At 41.4% G+C, this 21,770-nt stretch overlaps 1 protein-coding gene across 5 annotated transcripts in view; it reads left to right on the forward strand.

Annotated features, from left to right (window-relative positions):
* Nucleotides 1-21,770, forward strand: part of FOXP1 (forkhead box P1) — a 563,431-nt gene that overhangs the window by 244,278 nt on the left and 297,383 nt on the right. For all 5 annotated transcript variants that reach the window (XM_087866857.1, XM_045808086.2, XM_087866856.1 and 2 more), the window contains one exon: nucleotides 5,797-5,857. The gene's annotated coding sequence lies outside the window, so the exon portion shown is untranslated. The remainder of the gene's footprint in view (nucleotides 1-5,796; nucleotides 5,858-21,770) is intronic.

Raw genomic sequence — 21,770 nt, forward strand, 5'->3', positions numbered from 1 at the left:
TCCCCGAAGGTCTGTGCCGGAATAGGAAGGGTTTTCTTTAGTGGAAATCGAATCGTCTCTTCATTGATATTAATAGCACACTAGAGAGGTTGGCCATGATGCTCAGAGAGGCGGTCGGGAGGGAAGGAAATCTGATCTTGTGGGGGGGGGGGGGGATGACAGCCTCTTGGCCCCATGGTGGAGGAGACATCCATCCAGGCTCAGCCTGCATAATGGCATCCTGGCTTAACTGTTTGCTCTAGGAATTTTAATCTTGAGCTGTTTGTTTTACTATCTGGGGTCTTGCTATTTTTTGTTCCCGTACTGTCTTTAGAAAGCACCATATTCAGGGTCTAATCCAGTCTTTTTAAAAAGTGGATTAAAAAAAAAAGACTCAGAGAAATTGATGTACTGTGACTTAGATCATTCTGGGCTATGATGGTAGAATTCGGCTTTCTTTTAGACTGTTATAATTTCAAAAATGAATTACCACAACGAAGAAGGACGAGCCACCCAAGGAAGATATGTCCTATGTAAAGATATTTCAGGGACTAGGAATTGTGTCCAGGGTCTAAAAGAAGGAGTTTGCATTACCAGTTAACTGTTGCCTCTGCTTGAGTAACTCTTTTCAACAGAAGAGTGTGCTGTTCCCCCGCAGGTTGGAAACTGAGAATTTAAATAAAATTTCATCAACCTTATTAAAATATGTAGGGAGTTGGGTCTTCTTGGGTACAAATCAGTCTAGAGACTTTGAAGCATTTATTAACAGTGAGGCTGCTGTAGGTTTTTAATAATAAAATTACAAATACCCTATCTAATTGTAAGTATATGACTTTTATGCTCGGTTTTTAAGGGGAAAAATACTTTTTTTTTATGAGGAAAAGTAACTCCGTCAGAGCACCTTCTGTGATTAGCGCTATTGTATTCTTAAATTTTGATTGATAGAGATAATAGTTTTCACTTAAAAATACAGACAGGTACTTTAACTTTCCATGACAATAGCTATTTGCATTTCTTTTATCTTTTTGTTTAACATTTGTGGGGGTTGGGATGGATTTGATTATTAACTCTTATTGCACACTAAAGGTAAATCTAAAACAAAGGCTTTGTTAGAGCTTCAAAGAGAAAACAGCAAATATTGTTTTAAGGTTTCAACATTTTAAAGGCTGTTAAAGGATACCTATAAAATATTTTCACATGACCATGACCAGGGTTTTACTTTTCTGTAAGGTAAGCGAGAGGAGTTTCTCCAAAAGAGATGGACCAGTGTGGAGCTGCTGGGGGGGCGGGGGTGGGGGCTGCCAGCCTGGCGCAGTTTCCCCAGGGCAGGCCTCGCCTGGGGTTGCCTGCACCATGTGGCTTACCTTCTAGTATTTTCGGTTTTTCTTAGGAGAATGGACCCCAAAGTTAGGTTCCACGCTTTGGTGAGAGTCCCAGAGGATGAGGAGAAAGGAAGTTAAAATGTTCCTCGCAGCCACAGGAGGGGACATTAGGGAATGATGGTGGATTTCTTTGGTAGACAGAAGTAACAGAAATGTAGTGATTGTAAAGCAGCGAGCCTGGCTGGTGTCCCAAAGGCCTGAACTGTACAGCTGTTCCTTTTCCTTTCCGTTTCCCTTCGTTCTTTTCCTTTTCCCCCCTCTTTAGCGCTGCCAGTTTGTTTCCCTCTTATTTCTTTTCTCTCTTCCTTCCTGCCCTCTTTGCTTTTTCGTTCTGTAAGCCTGGCTCAATATTGAAGTTATTAGAGCAGAGAAAAAACTCTCTGCGGTTGATTTCTGAGTGGATTTTCTTGTGTCGAGTGCAGAAAATGAAGTGACCCTTGTACTATCATTTTTCAGCTAGGCAAATTTGTGTTGATATGCTCCTGTTTTCCTAAGAAATCTTTGAAAAACAAGACGTGAAAATCCACATGAGTTAGGAGTCTCTAGTTAAAGAGACAGCCGTCTCTTGGAAATTGGCCCATTTAGACCTTCTGTTTTCTTAGATGAAGTACATGTCCTTCGATTGCAATATTTGGGGTATGAGAACCTTGAACTCTGTTCCTGGGCTTTCAGAGAAGGTATTCTCTAGCTAGAGACAAATGACTAAATCGCCACCTTCCTTGCAGGCCAGGAGCTGGTCGTGAGTGACGTCCTTGCATTCCCAGCGACACTGGTGCATGGTAGCCTCCCGGCCTCGTTTGGTGTACTGAAGGTTAAGGTGAAAGACGTTGGTCGTCTTTCCCAGTCCCTTTTGTATGATCCTATAAAATGAAACATCATGCAGGAATCCTGATGCAAATCGTTTCCTTCAGCTGCCATGGAAGAAAGGGGGGACATACTCTTAGTGGGAAAAGTAGTGTGTATTGTTCATTTTCAGTCTTGTGAAATGAAGTCAAACCCCCATGTTTACCTGCAACTTGGTTCTTTTTTTTTTTTTTTTAAGATTTAATTTATTTATTTGACAGAGAGAGAGACAGCCAGTGAGAGAGGGAACACAAGCAGGGGGAGTGGGAGAGGAAGAAGCAGGCTCCCAGCAGAGAAGGGAGCCCAATACGGGGCTCGATCCCAGGACCCTGGGATCAGGCTCTGAGCCAAAGGCAGACACTTAACGACTGAGCCACCCAGGCGCCCCTACCTGCAACTTGGTTCTGACTACACCATCCCCATTGGCATTATGGATTATTTATCGCATAGATGAAATTGGGGGCAAAATACACCCCTACGAAGTGTGACATTGAAGCACTGTGGTGACCTAGAGGTCGGCAGACAGTGGGAAATTCTTAAGGCTGGGGGTTAGGAAGGGGTAGAGGAAGAGGGGAGTACCTTAAGTTTTCTAATGAATGGGTTGCCTGCTGAAGATTGGTGTCTTACTCAAGGTCTTAAAGTCAATGCATCGATTCAGGTGGACAACACTCTCGCAAACAGTAGTGAGGGGCCACATCAGGAACAATTCTGGTGTCCACGGGATCTGAACTGTACAGAGAATGACACAAAGGAAAATAAGTCATTTCTCTTTACCGTATTCCTGGCTCACTTTTAAAACCTAAAACCAATAGGAAACTTCAGAAAGAGGAAAAAAAAAGACAATGCAATTCAGATGGTAACAGCATTTTAGAAGAAGACGAGTGGGCTGGAGGGGAATATTTTTCTTTCTATATTAAAAAAAAAACTTAAAAGCTTTACATAACCATTTAATTTTAGTTTTGATGCTTGTGCGGTGAGTAAGCATTCAGGTAATTAGTTGATATATTTGATAAGTAAAAGTGATTGTTTAAAAAAATAGCGAGCCGCTTTGGAAACGGAAGTTTTACATTTTGGAAAAAAAAAAAATGAAATGCAGGTTGTTTTGCTAGTTGTTGATTTCTGATTCTTCCAGGCTCGTCATGATGCAGACTCAGGCCCCAGTACTACTCCCTAATTTTCTTGTCTGTTATATTGACACATTTCATTTAATTTAGCATGATGGCAAACAGCTGTTGAACTATTAATCTTTTCTCTGCAAAGCTAGAAAAATATCTTTTAGATTACTTGGCTAATGTATACTAAAAACTAAAATCAACAGAAAGAAATTAATGAGTGGTCAAATGTGCATATGCATTAAAATTTATGGGACTTCACAATGGAGGAACATATGATTTGTATCCCACGGCCAGTTTTGGGTTTTTGTGGGGTTTTTTGTATTTTTGTATAAGTAAAAATTAAATGTAGCCAATTTTGTATTGCTTTAGTAATTATAAGTTGGAGGGTCAGTTATATAATTTTGTTTCCCTAGGGGAAAATTATCCTTGTAAAATCTCTGAGGGTAAATCGGCTTATATTTTTGTTCTGTTCACTTAACAAACTATACGATGTAGACAGGTGCATAGAGAAATAGGCCCCGTTCTTCCCTGAAATTCTTCTATAGGTTTGAATACAGGGCTCAAGATAACTTTATTCAAAGTAGGCATTTTCAGCAGGTTTTTTTTTTAAATGAAATTTTAATAAGGTCCAGTTTTTTGCAGGCCTATATGATAGCAATCTCATCTGCATTGCAAAGTCTAATACTATAGATCTGACGGCCAAACATGCAAAAATAAACACAACTCCATAGATGAACATTAGTTTAGAGCACACACGTTGGAGGATCTCTCAGGTAAAAAGGAGAGAGAATGGCCGTTCTTGCCTTGAATTCAATAGCATCTGCCAGAGTTCACTTCCTTTCCATTTAAGATTGCATGTGTGGTGAGTGGAGATTTCTCGTGTATAAGATTATTGCTGTGCCTTGTATCTAAGGAGCTCCTCTTACTTGGGAGGAGCGGAGCTGCTTTGCAGATTTTGCCATTACCCTGAGGACCCCAACATCATTGCTCCCTGTTTTCTTAGCACCCTTTGCCCCGTGACAGAGTTCTCACCAGTAGAGAAACCAATCCTGAGGACACACATCAGCAGTGTGTCTCAAAATTTTCATTTCATTTTCAATTTGAATTGTTTTGTGTAAAAACAAAAAGGTTTGGGGCAGGTTGCAAAATAGTAATTTTAAGTCCCAGAGCTAGGGTTTTCCCCCACCCAAATGGTGAACATTTATGGTGAAAACCTCCAATTTCCTCTTACAGTAAACATGAAAATTATGATTTCACTCAGAGCCTGCATTTTTCCCCAATCTTTATGGCAAGAATCTGCATATACTTGCTTGTGGAAATGTCATAAATTGGCCTCCGATCAATTCCTGAAAGATAGTACTCACCAAAGTGCCACTTTCAAATTTTAGCCCTTGTGAAATAAGATTTAACTCTTCTCAATAATGTTTGCCTTTCCACATTCAGGGCTGACAGCAGAGGGATAAGCAGGGATATATTCTGTATAAAATTAAAACCACTTCATTACATATTGTTCTGAAGAGTGAGCAAAAGGATATTAACATTTTAGTAAAATGATGGTACGATCTTAGCATCTTACCAAAAATTACATGAGCATTTGGTCAGCTGATGTGGAATGAATCCTGTACCCTGTCGGTAACTTGATCTAAATTAATAAACAAATGTTTTTCTTTTCACTTGTGCCATATGTTGATCCCAGTTACATGGGCAGAAAGAGGCAGCTTGTAATGTTTCTTAGAGGATTACACACTGTTTTGCATAAGAGAGTGTGCAGATGCAGGAGTAGATGTGGGATAAAACATGTTCCAGGCTTTCTTTGTGTTTTAGGGAGCTCAGTTTCAATTGTTTATTTCATCTGACACAAACCATTTTTATTTAACTTGGTAGATCTGGTAGATAAATGCGAAGTGGAAAACATAGTGTGAACAGCTTTCACCAACCGATTAACCCCTTACCCCTCCCCAAACTTGAAGATCGTGGCGCTTGTATTCATTTTGAAAGGTCCCAGGGTGGCATAAAGCATCTTATCTATAAGAACTCGCTCTCGTCTTCCTAAGGGGGGGGGGCCTAAGGGGGGGGGGGGAAACAAGCCTGTGCTTTAATGAAATCAGAGATGTTGTGAATGTGAACCAAACAGACACGTTCAGGGAGCAGTCCGGTTTGCAAAAACAAAGGCCTATGAGTCCCATATTATTGCACCAGAAAATAAATTGATAGATGACAAGATGAGAAAAAGTTCGTATGCAGAATTTGCAGTGTTTCACCTTTACGGTTTCCACCCACATTGTTTTTGTTGTCTGGAGGAGCTCACAGGCCCGTGCGCCAGATCAGTGGTCTTGCGCTAGTCCTTATTAACTGTGAAAGTCATTTGCCATGCAACGTAACGGAGTCCTTTTGTTGTTCTTGCATCTATCCCAGGCAGATAGGTGGTGGCTGCTGTCTCTTGACATTCAGATTTTGACGTTCTCTTTTGTTTTCAGGGTAAGAAGTGACCTTTTGAGGTGACTATACCTGAAGATTGCTTTCCAGAAGCCAAAAAAGGTAAATGCAAATATGAATAGTGGAATTCTATCTTGGCCCATATCTCCCTCCTTCTAGGTATATCTTAATTCAACTCTTTTCCGATCTATGTAGCTACCAAATATATGTGTTTGCATTTGTGTGGAAGTCCTTATGTAGTAGAATCTTTGGGGAGAACTTTCAAGAAAAGACTGCTCGTAAGAAATGGTCTGCAGAGTGACCCTTCCCCCCCAAAGGTTATCAAACTTTCTCCTTTTTATTGAAGCTGAACTTTTTTTTTTCTTTTCTTTTTTTTTTTTTTTTTTGGTTATTGACTTGGTGGGCTTAAAGTTAGAAAGCCATATTCACATCACAAGAGTGGTGATTCATAAAAACGAACTTGCTGCAAATGTGAGTAGCGCATGTCAGTGTTCTGTGCCCAAGTGGTGTCATTCGATTGATGTTCATCTGGCGGCTTTATAATCACCTTCTTTCAGAAATTAATAGTCAAGCACCATAGCAACACAGCACATTGATGTGACTGCTGAGCGGCGTGGGGCATATCCCTGTGATGTCAGCGCTAGGCTGCCTTGTTCTCTTGACCTTGCTTGAAAATCAAATGAGTATTTGATTTTAAAATTAGAAGTTTTCAGAGAGACTAATGTAGCTTGATGAATTAAAGCTAAATTAAATTTTCTCAAACTCACTTTTGGGGAGGGGGAACAAAAAAGCACTCTGTTTAAACTGGTTGCAGATACTCCATATTTTCTTGACTTCCAAAGCTCGCTCTCGGGTGGGGCCGTGGTCATCTGACCCAAGTTAACCTTGCAGGTCATTTTCACGGCTGAGGCTTCTCAAGTGGCATCTTCATTTTGTTTTTGAATTTTGGCCAATAACAGCTCCGTTTGCTTTAGTAGATTTGTGTCTGTTGTAAAACAGGTTCCTTGCTGACCTGGTTCCACCGAGTCTCCACTCAGGTATTACTAAGTTGAGTTTATGAATTTGTAAGACAGAGACTTCCTACTCTTTAGTTGAACATGTTTGGGGTTTTTTTGAACCTTTATAACGCAAAGATTCTTTGATCACTGTTGTTTTTAATCTTAGCATTTTGGGACTCTAGAATGCCTCTGAAAGGTATGGATTTGTTTTTAGAGTTGCATTCTGGCACATTGGATTGGAGGCAAAAAAATCCAATTTGCTGCATTTCACCATCGTTGTTGTTTACATGAAACCTTTGCGGGAAGCACTTGCTTGCCCGCCACGGGGGACAGGTTCACTTATCCACTACAGCACGGAAAGGGTGGATCCCAACTACTATTTGGGGTGATCAAGTCAAAACACTTCCCTTTGCTAAGACTCAGTTGCCCGGTCTTAAAAAGGAAGGCTTAGTTAATTTCAGGAATCTGCAAACTTTTTCTGTAAAGGGCCACACAGGAAATATTTTCTGTTTTGTGGGCCATTCCGCCTCTGCCACAGCGACTCAGCTCGACTGTACGTTGTGTCTCCTGGTCTCCATGAGTCCTGCGAGATCTCAGTCCAAGACGTTCCTTATGCAAAGCTGTGCCAGGTGTTTAACTCATCTCGCGCCGTTAGCTAGCAAAGATTTCCAGCAGAGCTCAAAACTGTGATTAAACAAAGCTGAAAGCGTGGTTGAAAAGATGAAATATTCACCTTGAGAGTTGTGTTACCCCGACAGCTTCAAATAGGGGCGTCCTGAGTAGTTTTCATTATTTCCTTTGGAGTCACCTGTAAGCATGAATTATTTTTCTTCTGACTTGATGTCTTTATAATGCCTACGCTAACACCCATGACCTGAAAATGGGCACGCTTGAATGTGTGCGATGTGATTTGTTTCCAATTCTGTGATAACGGTCAAAGTTTAAAATATCGTGAGACAGGGGCAAGTTCGGGGGGGAAAAAAAAACCAAGAAGGAAAGAAAAGGTTCCAGGAAATTTTCATTAGTGTTGACTAAGAGAGGCAGTCCATGGGGAGAGAAAAAATTCTTTCTTTATAATTAATGTCAAGGACATGGTGTATTAAAGGATACGATATACTGCAAATGAGGAACTCCTTGTCAAATTTCAGGAACAGTGAAACATTTTGTCCTTCTGATGGCTCCTGTCATGACACAAAGGAAGCTGAGCAATAAATTCATATAATTTTTGTTTTAAACTTGACTGCTAGGAAGCTTGGAGTAAGAGTTTTCAATCTCTGTGTAGTTTCTTTCCCACTCCAACTTTTTGTGATTGAGATCTTTTTATATAAACTTCATTTTTCCTACCCCCAATTAACATTGGGTTATTTATTTTTATCCTTCTACAATCCCAATTCCATTTTGTTTAACCCTCATTTCAAATTTTATTTTACTTTTTTTAGAAATTAGTGAAGGTATAGAGACTTAAATAACAAATCACATGTAATTTTTTTTAACCTTTTAACAAGCTCAAAGAGCCTTCAAAAACGAATCCTTATTTATTTTGAGCTCATATATAAATGAAAAAAAGTTTTGTTGAAAAGGTTAAAAAAAAAAGTCTGTAAAATGGCTGGAATGATTACTGTTTCTTTCTGAGGGATAATCCTTAAACAGAGAAGAGCGTGGGGTGCCTGGGTGGCTCAGTCAGTTAAGTGTCCCACTCTTGATTTCAGCTCAGGTCATTATCTCAGGGTTGTGGGATCGAGGCCCGTGATGGGCTCAGCAGTGAGTGTGGAGTCTGCTTAGGATTCTCTTTCTCTCCCTCTGCCCCTCCCTGCACCTCTTGCATGTGCATGCACGGGCACACTGTCTCTCAAAAGCAAACAAAAACCACAAAACCCCGAGAAGATCATGCTATCCAGTGATGATGGAGAAACCAGCACCATCTCTATGCCATCAAAAACAGGTAGATTTCAGATGACGGGTGCTTCTTAGTAAATGTCATACCGCATTTGAAACTTGGGAATCGTAAGTAGCATAGATGCAAGTAAATATGTCTACATTGGCACTATGGGCAAAACTACTTATGTGCATAAAGGGGCCAGGCACATTCAGAAAAACAGATGAAGCCATTTTTCAGATTTAGATTCAAAGGTCCGAAGAGTCATAAATAACAGTCATGTAACAGTTTTTTTCCAAGTAGATCTGAACACGTTACAAAATGGGTTTGGTGCCAGCATTCTTGAGAGATAGGCAGCAATGATTATAATCCCCACTCTACAGACTGGGAAGGTGGTCCCAGAAGTGATCAGTAACTTACCCACGGTTACCCAGAATGTCAAGACTGGACGTAAAAAGACGTCTTGTTCGGGTCACAGTTATATTGATGTCATTTTATCATGGCTGCCTTAGTTTGTGATTCACTAAAGGTTTAGACATCATTTCCCCTCTGCTTTCCCCCGACGTTGGCATTGCACCTACATTCATTTTTGCTTGAGATTCAAATTCAATTTGTAAAACTCATATTCTTGTATCAGTTCTGAGTGGTATTGGGAGTGGATGATAATCATCAAGCGCATATAGATGACAATTAAATGGTTATTTTAAAACATTTTAGGCATCTTCAAGCTTCACATCTTATGTGCTGTTGATTTCTTTTTTTTTAATTTATTTTTATGGTCAACTTATTTGTGAGAAAGTCAAGAGACAATATAAAAGACAGCGTAATCATTGCAATATTCTCCTACGCCCGATTTGAGCTCTTTTTTGTTGGATCCAGGAGTATAAAGCATCCTTATAGACTCTACTCATTGTGTCTTTCATATCGCAGATTGTATCTTGGTTACAAATAAAGGTAAAATGGCTATTCAGCTATTTAAAATATATCCACTGGTTCTTTTGAAAGTGTATATTTATTTGGTTTAAATATTTAATGCCAATAACATTCAAAGTTAAATCCATTTCAAAATGACTGCTTTGTAGCATTCCACATTTGAATTGTGTGACATAATTGATCAAGTTGTTGTGTAGACATTAACAGTGTCTTCATTGAGCCATCAGATGACCACGCTAGCTGAATCACTAGTCTGTTCAGTTAAGCATTGGAGTCCCTCTCTCTCCCTCTTTCTCCCCACACACCCATGCCTGGGCTTAACGATCAGGGTAAAGATTAGGCTGGTATTATAGCATAGAGACCCCAACATACAATGTCTTAGATAATGGAAGTTTACTTTTCTCTTATGTAACAGTCTGACCAGTCTAGCTTACCTGGCAGGTTCTTTCTCTTTTGCTCTCCTACCTTGGGACTTTGTCATTATTTACATGGTTGAAGCATAGTGGAGAAATCCAAGGCAAGCAGTTTTCTTTGATGCAAATGAGTTAAAAATTGCACATATCCCATCCATTGACCTTTATTTGGTAAGATTATGGTAGCCTGGTTGCAAGAATCTGCAGTGGCTGCTGGGAAATGTGTCTACCAGGATGGCCAGGAGCATGGGCGAATTGAAGAACAGGCTTAAGGGGACAATTCGAACACCGCAACTTGATTGGTTGAATTGCCCCAATCCGGTGATTTCGTTCGTTCGTTCATTCATTCATTCATTCATTCATTCATTCATTCATACAAAAGTACATACTGCATACATACATAAATTCCTACTGCAGGCATTTACTGATGATTGTGTGCTAGTTGTTAAGATCGTAGCACTACATAAGAAGGACATGGTCTCTGTCCTCATAGAGTTTATATTAGAGAGGGGAAGACCCACATTATGAACGAGGTTGATGACCAGTATCAGGAAGGGCAAATACTGGTTGCTGGGAGAAAGTGATGTATAATGGGTACACCAAGGTATCAGGGATTTATGTATTTTAGCCTTCTATGGAAGCTGTGTTAGCTTAACTTGATTTTATTGTATTTTTCATGACAATGCTGTTATGAACATTATCAGGCATATTAATTTTGTTAATAGCTTTATTGAGATATAATTCACATCACAATACAGTTCACCCACTTAAAGTGTACCATTCGATGGCTTTGAGTATGTTCCCAGAGTTTGCAACCAGCATCACAGTCTGGTTTCAGAACATTTTCAGCACCCCAGAAAGAGACCCCATAACCATTAGTAGTCATTCCCCTCAACTGAGCACTTGACAACAACTAATCTACTTTCTGTCTGCATAGATTGACCTATTTGGGACATTTCCCATAACTGGAATCCTACAATATGTGGTCTTTGGTGAGTGACTTCCTTCACTTAGCATGATGTTTTCAGGGTTCATCCCAAGCACTTAAATCTGTAACTACCAAAAAATAAATAAATAAATTTGTAACTCTCGTACAACCTCAGAGTTGTTTGAGTTCTTACTCCGAAACCCAACAAAATGGTGACCTGAAATATTCTTACAGGGGATGGCAATTGGGGGAAACATGACTGTCCTCATGTTGTTTATATTTTCATAGAACTGACTTGGCCTCCCAACAGTTAAACTTCAAAATTTAAATGTTTGCATTTTAAGTTAGCTGTTTTTAAACATTGTTAACCATAATGCTAAACTAAGTTACTCTGTAAACAAGAGCTGTTTCTCTTGAATGTTAGTTTCAAAGAAAAAAAATTTTAAATATTGATTTCCAGAGAAATATGCTCAATAGAGTTCGTTTTCAAGCAGAAGTCACTTGTTGAAACGTACATACAGGCGTCTTTAGTAGTAAAGGCAGTCTTTGCAGCGATTATCAGCTAGCCGTGTTTTGCACTGTGAACAATCAGAAATACAAAACCGAATAACAAATGGTTTATTCGTCTTTTTAAAATGATGTTTTGTTCTTCCATCTGCCAAGGGCACAAATATCCCAGTTGCTCACCTTGAGCATCTTAGAAAGAGATTCTCAGTTTAGGTGACAACGTAACAGCTTAACAGAGATGTAGGAGGTATTGCCTTTACTTTGGCAATTCACAACCCTCAGGAAGAAATGTGAAGCTGAACTGAACAAAAACAAAACCCTGTTTAAGGTAGCAGATCTGTGCCAACCTTGACTGCATTACCCCCTCGTGTCTAGTAACACCCAGAACCTTAAAGGAGCAAATGTCCTCTTGGTGGTAGAATCCTTATTTTGAGTCCGTTTTGAAAAGTGACCTTCTGTCCAGGGTTGAGTTCGGATTTGAAGTTGACAGTACCTTTTAAAAAGACTACTGGTGAGTGGGAGTTCGCAATTGAAAAATGAAGATTAATCATTTAAGTTTGTACTTCTCTGTCCTTGATCTGAACTCTTGGACTTCTGTAGCCTTTGCATGGTGGGGTAGGGAGGGGAGAAGAATGAAAAAGCTTGAAGTCTTTATGCTCTGTTCAAATATACTCTTTTTGAAGTGTGAAAATCATGCACATTTTCCCTTGAATTTTGTATATTAGCATGCATGTAGTATATAATTATAAGTAATTAGATGTTTTGTTAATTATCTGACAGTGCGATGAGTTATTTAAAATTACCTTTTAATTAAAAAAACAGTCTTGCCTCATCGGATGGACGGTGATGATTTCAGTCTGTGGATTGGCGTGGTACTTTAATTCCTCGGCTTATCCCTCCAGGCCTCTTTTTTCTGGAAGCCTGTTTCCCTTTCACAGGGTCCTGAGCTGTCCCTAGAGGTCAGAGGAAGTGCCCTAAAATCTGTTCAGTACGGATGACATACCTTAAAGTTTATTTAGAACAATGATTTTCAGAGTGGGCATTGGGACCCATTTGTGGGTTAGGAAATCTGTTTAGTGGATTGTGCCCCAGGATTCCTAAGAAATGGAAGAAGCATAAAGTAGAGTAGAATAAATTGAGTAAACCTACACTGTCTAATATGGAGACCACTAGCTGCATGTTTGCAGGGCGATCAGCTCAAACTTATATGTGCTGTAAGTGTAAATTCCACAAAGTAATTTAAAAGACTTTGTGTGGAAAAAGACCCATGTGAAATATTTGGATTATTGTTCCTTATTGCTTATACATTGAAATGATCGTATTTTTGTTAGGTTTAATAATAGAAATTATTTACCTGAATTTTCACTGCTTCAGTGTGGTTACAATTACACATGTGGCAGGCCTCGTATTTCTAATGGACAGCTTTGCTCAAGTTGATGGGGAATCTCTCAGTGAGCGACACTGCTGTCAAGCCCTCTGCTTGGTGTTCTAGGGGATGGGGACAGCCAGGGAAATAGAGTATAAATACACAGCAATAGAGGCGCTGGGGAGGAAGTGTAGGAGGGTGAGGGAGATCAGATTGCCCGAGGAAGGGGTCCAACTATAAATAATCAGGGTAAGGCTGACTGTGAAGCACGGGAGCATTGGAGCAAAGATTTAGCGTGTTCTAAAGAGAGCAAGTTGGCTCGTGTGACTGAAGTCAAGTCATCAAGGGGGAGAGTAGTCTGAGGCAAGGTCAAGAAGAAACAGGGCCAGGGGTGCCTGGCTGGTGCAATCAGAAGAACAAGGGGCTCCTCATCTTGGGGTCATGAGTTTGAGCCCCAGGTTGGGTGTAAAGATTACTTAAAAAAAAAAAAAGTTAAATAAATTTTGAAAAACAAACAAAAAAGGAAGTAACAGGGCCAGACTGAGTAGGGCATGAAGACTCACTGGACTCAGTCTTTTAGTAAACTAGGGAACCACTGATGGGCTTTGAGGTGGGTCAGGATCTGACTCATGCTTTAAATGGATCACTCTGGAAGCCGTTTTGAAATTTGCCTGTGGGTGAACAAAGCAAGATGATAGGGAGGGCGACTTGGTAGGAGGCCACTGTAATCATCCCAATGAGATAGGAGGATGGCAGGATCAGGATGGTGAGAAGTAGTTAGATTTGCTTTTGATTTGAAGGAAGAGCCAAAGGGTTTCCTGGTGGAATAGATGTAGAATGTTTTAAAAAGTGGCATCAGGGCTGACTCCAGGATTTTTGTGCTGAATGACGGGGTAATGTCATCTGCGGGATTGCTTGTTCATAGAAAAGAAAGAGTTACAAGATGGAGGCTTTGGGCCCAAGCAACAGCTGGGAGGATGGAGCTGCCATGAACTGAAATAGGGACCCCTGTAGGGGCATCGGTTTGAGGGTCTTAAAGGAAAAAAACAAATTCATCTCCCTGGTTAAAGATGGTAAGGCACACTTTATTCAGGACCATCACAATAGGTGTTGGGAACACTCCAGTGAGATTTTCTACAGGAGAGACATTGGCTCAACTCTGCATACAGCCCAGGCAAGTAGGAATTTATAGCCAGGGAGGAGAGTGGGCGTCCGCGGATGGAAAATTACCAAGAGAAAACATCGTGGGTAAGCAGAGGGTCTGAGCTACACAGATCTCACAGGACTCTTGCTGAAGACAGGCCAGTGTGATCAGACACTACCTGGGGGGTGATGGAGGAGGAGGAAACCAGTCAGCTATCAGCAGTGATCAGATACTGAAGGTGGTAGAGGGGGTGCTTGTGGTTAAACTGACTTAGCAGGATTCTTGCTAAAACTGGATTTTATAAGGAGGTGCCCAGGTGGGTTCAGGAGCCTGACTAAAGTTTGGTCAAGCCAGGAGTGTTGTCAAGGGTGGACGAGGGAAGCAGGGGAAAGCAGGAGTGTAACTGTAGACACGTGGGCTTTGAGCAGTGTAGTATTCTCCCAGATTGAGCTGGCAAATGGGCATTTGGGTATGTGGATCTAGAAATGTCCTAGCTGAGGCTGTAAATTAAGGCTCTGTAACGTAAGTGACGCATAAAGGCATGAACCTGAGTGAGCTCACCAAGACAGCCGTGGTGTAAGTAGAGAAGAGTAGGGCTCCAAGATGGGGGTTCTGAAGCCAACACCATGTTAAGTGATTCGATTACAGGATATAGAGATGAAAGAGGCAAAGCTGGCAGGAAATTTGGGAGATTTGGGTGAACTGGGAGCCCACTGAGGACATTGTTTAAAGGAGGAGAGCATTTGGGCACCTGGGTGGCTCAGTTGGTTCAGCATCCGACTCTTGGTTTCCGCTCAGGTCATGATCTGGGGTCATGAGATCGAGCCCCACGTCTGGCTCCATGCTCAGTGCAGAGTCTGCTTGGGTTTGTTTCTCTCTTGCTCTTCCTCGTACTTTCTCTCTCTCTCTCTCTCTCTCAAATAAATATTTAAAAAAAAAAGAGGAAAGCATGTCAGCTGCATCAGAGATGGCTAAGAGGTCAGAGGAAATGATGACAAAGAACGGACTATTGTGTTTGTCAACATGAAAGTCATCGATAACCTTAACCAATGAGAGTCAAAAATGTTGGACTCTCACACCCATAATATATACTGGCTTTGTAGGACCACCAGTGTGCTTATGGTAGGCACTGTGAATGATTTTTTCCGGGCATGGTGCCCGTTCGGCACTGTTATCTGTTAAGGTCGTCACATGTACCCCCACCCCTTGCAGGCCCACGTAGACAGGGGGCTAACTCTGTGATACTTGGGTCACAGCACAGCCTGTCGAAAGTGATCACAGAAAAATTCACTGCTACACAAAGGAACTCTGCACATTTTGCCCCTTTCAATTCATTCTCTACTCCAGTGGTTGAGATAGTACTCTTTAAAGAAAAGGCAAATGGGGCACCTGGGTGGCTCAGTCGGTGAAGCGTCCAACTCTTGATCTCAGCTCAGGTCTTGATCTCAGGGTGGTGAGTTCAAGCCCCACACTGGGCTCAAAAAAAGAAAGAAAGAAAGAAAAGAAAGAAAAAGCAGGGGAAAAGGGGGATGCATAACATATGTTGTTTTAATCATCTGAAGTATACCACAGCTTGGTGTGGTTAACATGGTCTCCAGATTAGTAAAGTATTAGTTTGTACATGAGCCCCACGCCAGTCTGTCACCTTCACCTTATACTAATCTAGGTAGTCTTTGATGGGCTTATCTGCCTTTCAACTCAACTAAGAGCATCAAAGATTCTGGCTTATTCAAAAATTCTGAAACACAGTGAACATTCTTGAGATTTCTAGGCTGGTGCCCAAATCTTCAAGCATCTAGAAAACTGTAGGTAAAGTAAGAACAAATATGCTTGCTCTCTTTAGGTACTAAATTCCATTAAGGTAGTGTTGGGTGAAGTAAGAATATTCCCGTTTTGTGGAAGCTAATAACCGTTCTTCTTAGAGGAAGAAAATGTAGGAAGAACAATTCCACTGGTGACCTCCCCTAACATTTTTATCAGTATCCTGCCGGGATTTTGTATATATAGATTTGTTTATATGTGCTCGTCCTGCGCACATTAGTGTGTTTCCTATTTTTACCCTTACACTATGGCAAATATTTTTCCGAGTCATTACATGTTATATCTAAATCTTATTTTAGGATACTTTGGCGACTTCTCTTGTTGTGTTGTCCATCCCTGCAATGGTGGGGTTTCCGATTTGTTCCATTTAAGGCATGATGGCCAGGATATCTATGTTGGACCTCTCAAGATAGCTCAGTCTTGAATTCATTTTATAAATGATGTTGAGATTTTAGATTATCATCTAGTTTCTCCCTCGACTTCTAGATAATATTAAAGCTAAGCTGGGCCACACAGAATCACCCCTTGGGGTCAACTGTATGCATTTTCCACAATTACGTGAAGTACAATTTATTTTGATTTCAAAATTTCTAGACTTTAAGTTGCTAGGCATTTTTTCCCCCCTGATCTGAATTGTTTTTGGTATTTTCCCACTCCCCCAACTTGATTTTCAGCCTGTGAGCTAGGGACTTTGTGTTCTTTCAAGGGTGCGCCGTTCTTCCTCTCCCTGTTTCATTAGCCCGACATCACTCCTTCTCTTTCCCCCATGCAGACCATTGCTTTACGTTTGCCTTTGCGTCTCCAGAATTTGCTTTGGTTGGGGTTCCCTCAGTTTATGCAGAAAAATTAAGAGGTACTTACAGCTTTTAGAGTCTAAAATTTTAAGTTCTCTTCTTTTGTGCACCATACCCCAGCAGTATCGGCATTAACGGTGTAGGCAACAAATGTTTGCGTTCCAGCGAGCTTCGCTGTGTGTTGAAAATTGGGCAGGTACTCCGCTCTGCTCTGTGGAGAAGTAGTCTCTGAACTTCAGAGAGGACCAAAGAATGTGGGACTTGTCTGGTCTCTTCCTTGTAGTGGACTGAAGATGACACAGACATCCAGGAAAGGGACATGACAGACCCCAGGCCATTGCCCAATTGTGACCCTCTGTGTTGGGAATCCCCTGCTCTTCTCCTACACCTCTTCCTTCCTTTTATGATAGGATACCCCAAATATGTAGAATTATTAGAATATGACTATTAAAAAGTTGACTATTAAAAAAAAATAGACCTGACAAAAGCCAAAATATGTGTGTGTGCGTGTGTGTGTGTGTGTGTGTGTGTGTGTGTGTGTAATGTAGCTGGCCCTTATCTTGGATTTCATTTCCAGCACGCTCTCCTTTTTCCAGCAATGTTAAGGGAAATGACACCATTTACAAGTGTTTCAGCATATTCACTATGAGAAATGTCCCCTAAATACCTTCATCTCAAGCAAACAAAAATAAGTAAAAATAAAAATATTCGTTTCAGAAGATGCCTACTTTTCCCTCGCCTTCCCACCTTCATGTCCTCCCTCCCTCATCTTCCAGTTTCTGGAGGTGCCCTTCCTCCTGCTCCTCCTTCTCCTTTCTCCTGCTTCTGCTCTCGCCCGTCTCTCCCTCTCTGTCTCCTGCCTCCGAAGGCTGATCTTTTTTTTTTTTTAAACAAGACCATTTGATGAAGTTGTATATAAAAGTAGAATGTTCCTGCCAGTTTACAACTGTGCATTTAAAAAATTGTTGAATGTGATGTGTAGCCTGAGAATTTCAGTGTCCTCTGCCCTTGCCTGACTGACTGGTACAGATGAACACCTCCCAGGTACCATGTGCTTTGCCCCAGGCTGGGGCACAGGGAAGGGTAATTGTGTTTTGCTTACATTCTTTGAGGTGCACACTGTGTATTCGATTGCAGCTACTCATGCTCCAAGGTCTTGTTCCTCTAGCTCTGGAATGGGGTTGACATCCTCTCTTTATTTCCTTATGTGGGATAAAAATACATGAAGACCGATATAGAATTGTCACTGGGAACTTCACTAGCTAAGTTCTTATTATGTTATTAGTAATAGAAACAGAGGAGGAAATTCCCACAAACTTCGTTTGGTTTTCTGATGACACATGTTAAACCAGCTCATTATAGGGAATTTGAAATTACAGAAAAGCAGACCAAGTGAAAAAGTAAAAATAATCTAGAGTCCTGACCCTGAGAATAACATAAATTTTCTGCCATTCTTTTTTCTTTGAGTGTATACATATTTAACAAAATTGCTGCCATCCGGTATATAGAATTGTCTGTTTTTAAAATTTAATATTACACAGTATTTTTGCATGTCATGAAGTATTGTTAAAGATATCTTAAACGATTACATGCTGTGTCATCCTTTTGCATGTAATACAATTTAATTATCTGTTCCTTAATACTGGGTGTGGAGATGGTTCCAGTTTTTCTGTAATATACTCATTGCAGTGGGCGTATCTGTGCATAGGTGTTTGTCAATTGTTTTTATTTCTTTAGATATATTCTAGAGGGGGAGATTACTCAAAGAGAGTTTATGGAATTCTTACAGGTTTTCCATGCATCTTGTCATACTGTTTTTCCAAATGCACCGATTTACACTCCTGTTAACCCTGAATGAGCGTGTTTATTTCACTGCCACTTTGCCAACAACGAGTATCAACATTTTTTTTGTTATCATTTGATTCACAGGATCTCATTTTTTTTTTTTCTTGTTCAATTCTTTGGTTATAAATGAAGTTTGGAAATTTTGTTTCTTTAGTCTGTTTGCATTTTTTCTTTTAATTGTTCATAATTTTTGGAGAAGCCGGCAGTTGAAGGAGTAGGAATGAGGAAGCCAGAATGCTGAGAGCATAGGGAAGGGATCCTGTCATTGAGAGGGTCCTTGACCAGTGGCTCTTATGGCCAAATTTACAGAGTGAATTCACAGAGTACTACAGTGCAGCTTTGGTCTAAGTGCTAAAATTAGAAAAGGCCAGACCACTGGCACTCAGATGTTCCTGAAACCAGATGGAGAGATCTGGGCTCATAAGCTTTCCAAAAACTTGGATGCTTTAAATTTATTCCTTTATTCGCCAAATAATTATTGAATGCTTACTTGTTTCAAGCACTCTTCTAGGCACCAGGGATATACTGGTAAACAACAAAAGAGAGGCTCTTTAAATGTGGTGAGTCTCCCTCATTGCTTTATAATGAGGACAAATGGAAAGTTCTCCATAAAGCACTTAGCACAGCGAGAGTCATGCTTTCTCCTCTTCTTATTGCTTCTCCTGCTTCTTTGTTAGAAGCAGCAGCTCAAATAAAAAACTACGTCCAGCCAGGTCCCTTCTGTGGTCTCCTTGTCACACTTCGGAAAGGCACGCTTTCACAGGCCCGGTGTCCCCCAACCCGAGAAGTTTCTCTCCATTTCTCTTCTAGCCCCTTTCTTTACCCACTGAGCTAGTGTCCTCCAGCCATGTGGTTCGGGAAGCCTGTAGAGAAGCAGGGCCCTGTGCAGTTGAGCAGTAAGACCCTGGGGACAGACCTACGGACTTCAGGGGAGCCCCTCCCATTTGCATCCTGTTAGTAGGGGTATTGCTGAAGGCTGAGAGGTGCTCCCTGGGCATTGGCTCATTGTCTGTAAGCTCAACCAGCTGACTCTCATCAACCCCTGAATGAAGGAATCCAAAATAGAAAAGGAAAGTGTTCTTCCTCTGGATTTCTCAGTGTTCTCTGGGATTCCGGAACTCTGCACTGAGTGGGGGAAGACAGGCCCCCTCGGCCCTGGGACCACACTCGCTTGCTCTCTGGCTTGTCCCACTCCTGGGAATGCACTTGGCAACCATCCCCCTGTCTGTGTACTTGCCTGGTTCCTGTCACCACTGTTTCAAAACACAACTGATTTGTAATCGAGATAAACATTCCCAATGCTGAAATGATGAAGGGGTGGCTCAGGGTTGCAGTCCTCGTGCCCCGCTCCGAGGCATGGATTGGCGTGGGCCTCATCTGAGTTTACACCTGTCAGTTCTTGGGCAGCTCCCGACATGCTCCGCCACTTGTCCCCATCTGAGACATGGGGAGAATGAAAAGCCCTGTCACGTCGATGTGCTGTGAGGATTATACGCAGAAGTTTGCTGAGAGGTCTGCTTTGCAGGTCCAGCCGTGCTACTTTCTGACTTTGTCATCTGGAGGAAGCAACCAGATTCTCTAAGCCTTTTTTCCCTTATCTGAAAAAATAGGGACTTGGAAGTCGTTGGAAGATTAACTGAGTCATTCCAAGTCAAAAGTGCTTAGAGCAGAGCTTCATATCCAGGAAAGGCTCGGTGGTGTTGGCTCAGTAATGTCTGTTTTTGTTATTAGTGCAGTGCATGGAACGTAGTAAGTTCTCAAGGATGGCAATACATTTTATTATTAACTTTAAAGGGAATGGAAATGGTTTTAAGTGGCTCTTTTTATGGGGGAGACTCCAATTATGGAAATAGAAATGAAGGAGGCAGCCTGATACTTTCCCCTGGCCCCAAATAGAAAACACAACCCGAAGTTTTAAGATCCTAAGAAGACAGAAGCGGTCTCTGAGGTTTTCAGGATAACGTTGTATTTCTGTACCATCTTCTTCTCGCCTCCCATCTGCCGTCACCAGGTAAAGGGTGGGGCCATCCAGTGGGATCCCGCCTGCCCATTTGTAGGAATTTGAATCTGCCTGTTAGCTACGCTGCAGCTTAAATCTGACTGCTAAAATTTAGGCCAGGCCGTTGACACCCAGATGCTCCTGAGTTCAGGTGGAGAGATCTGGGTCTCGCAAGCTTTTTAAAACCAAAACTGTGTGACAGAAATAGTGTGAAAAGGTTTTCCAGGGTTGTTCATGAGACTCATTGGCTCTAACGTAATCTTATTATAGAACTTACACATAGAGACAACGTAAGAGCATTAGGCTTGTGTCCTCAGCACTTCACCTTGAGAGGAATGTGGGTAGAAATTTCATTGAGTATTCATTGTGTCCAAGGCTAGAGAAGGAGAGAGACAGAGACTGAACTGGAGGGAGGGAAGGAAGTCCCCAGGGCAAGAAGCAGGAATTCCTGTCTATCTGGGAGAAAGTAAAGTCTCTTTTCCACTACTCAGTTGTGTTTTTGGGGTGCACTTGGCAGAAGTGACCTTGACCCCACTGTTGGGCAAAGGATTGCATTTCTGCGCACATGTGCATGCATGTGCCTACCCCCCCGCCCCCACCCCCACCCCACCAAGCCCTTTCTCCGAAAGCTCCAGAATGTATCATTTCCAACAAGGGTGTGAGGAATGATCACGAGGGATACATCATACATGGTTATGAAGCCCAACAAGCAATTTTCTCTCTCTGTTTCTTCCAATGCCTTGTTTGATTTTTCTTACCCATGATATTTGTCATTGTGAGAATAAACAGGAAAGCATCAGTAAGAAAGTAAACATGATTGCAGAGTTATCCTCCAGGATCACAACCTGGGCCACTTCGGAATCCGTTCTTCTAAATATCACTCTCTCTGCCTCTGTGTTATTGAGCTGGCCTGGGCTGTCCAGCGTGGTACCAGGTGCCAGACAGCTCTTGAGCAGTGGAAACATGGCTCACGTGAATCGACCTGTGCTGTGCCTGCCAAATGCCCACCAGATTTTGAAAAACAAAAACCAAAACCAAAAAACGGGACTGTAAAATAGATATTAAGTTTAGATCTTGACTACAGGTTGAAATTATAATACTTTAGATATATGGGATTAAGTAAAATGTACAGTTAAATGCAATTCCATTTGTGGCTTACATTGTACTTTTTTCTTGAAGATCTGAAGTCATCTCTACACCTAATGTGGGGCTCAGACTTCCACCCTGAGACCCAGAGTCGCGTGTCCCCCGACGGAGCCAGCCAGGTGCCCCTCACGTTATATTTTTGTATTCCGCGGTTGGGTGTCGATGCATCGCAGCTTTAACAGGGTCATGCTTCGTTTTTCTTACTTTTCGAAAATTTGGGGCACCTTTTTTTTTTTTTAATTTAA

Source organism: Ursus americanus, chromosome 14, assembly GCF_024610735.1.
Source record: "Ursus americanus isolate L20-20 chromosome 14, mUrsAme1.1.p, whole genome shotgun sequence".
NCBI classification, from domain to species: domain Eukaryota; kingdom Metazoa; phylum Chordata; class Mammalia; order Carnivora; family Ursidae; genus Ursus; species Ursus americanus.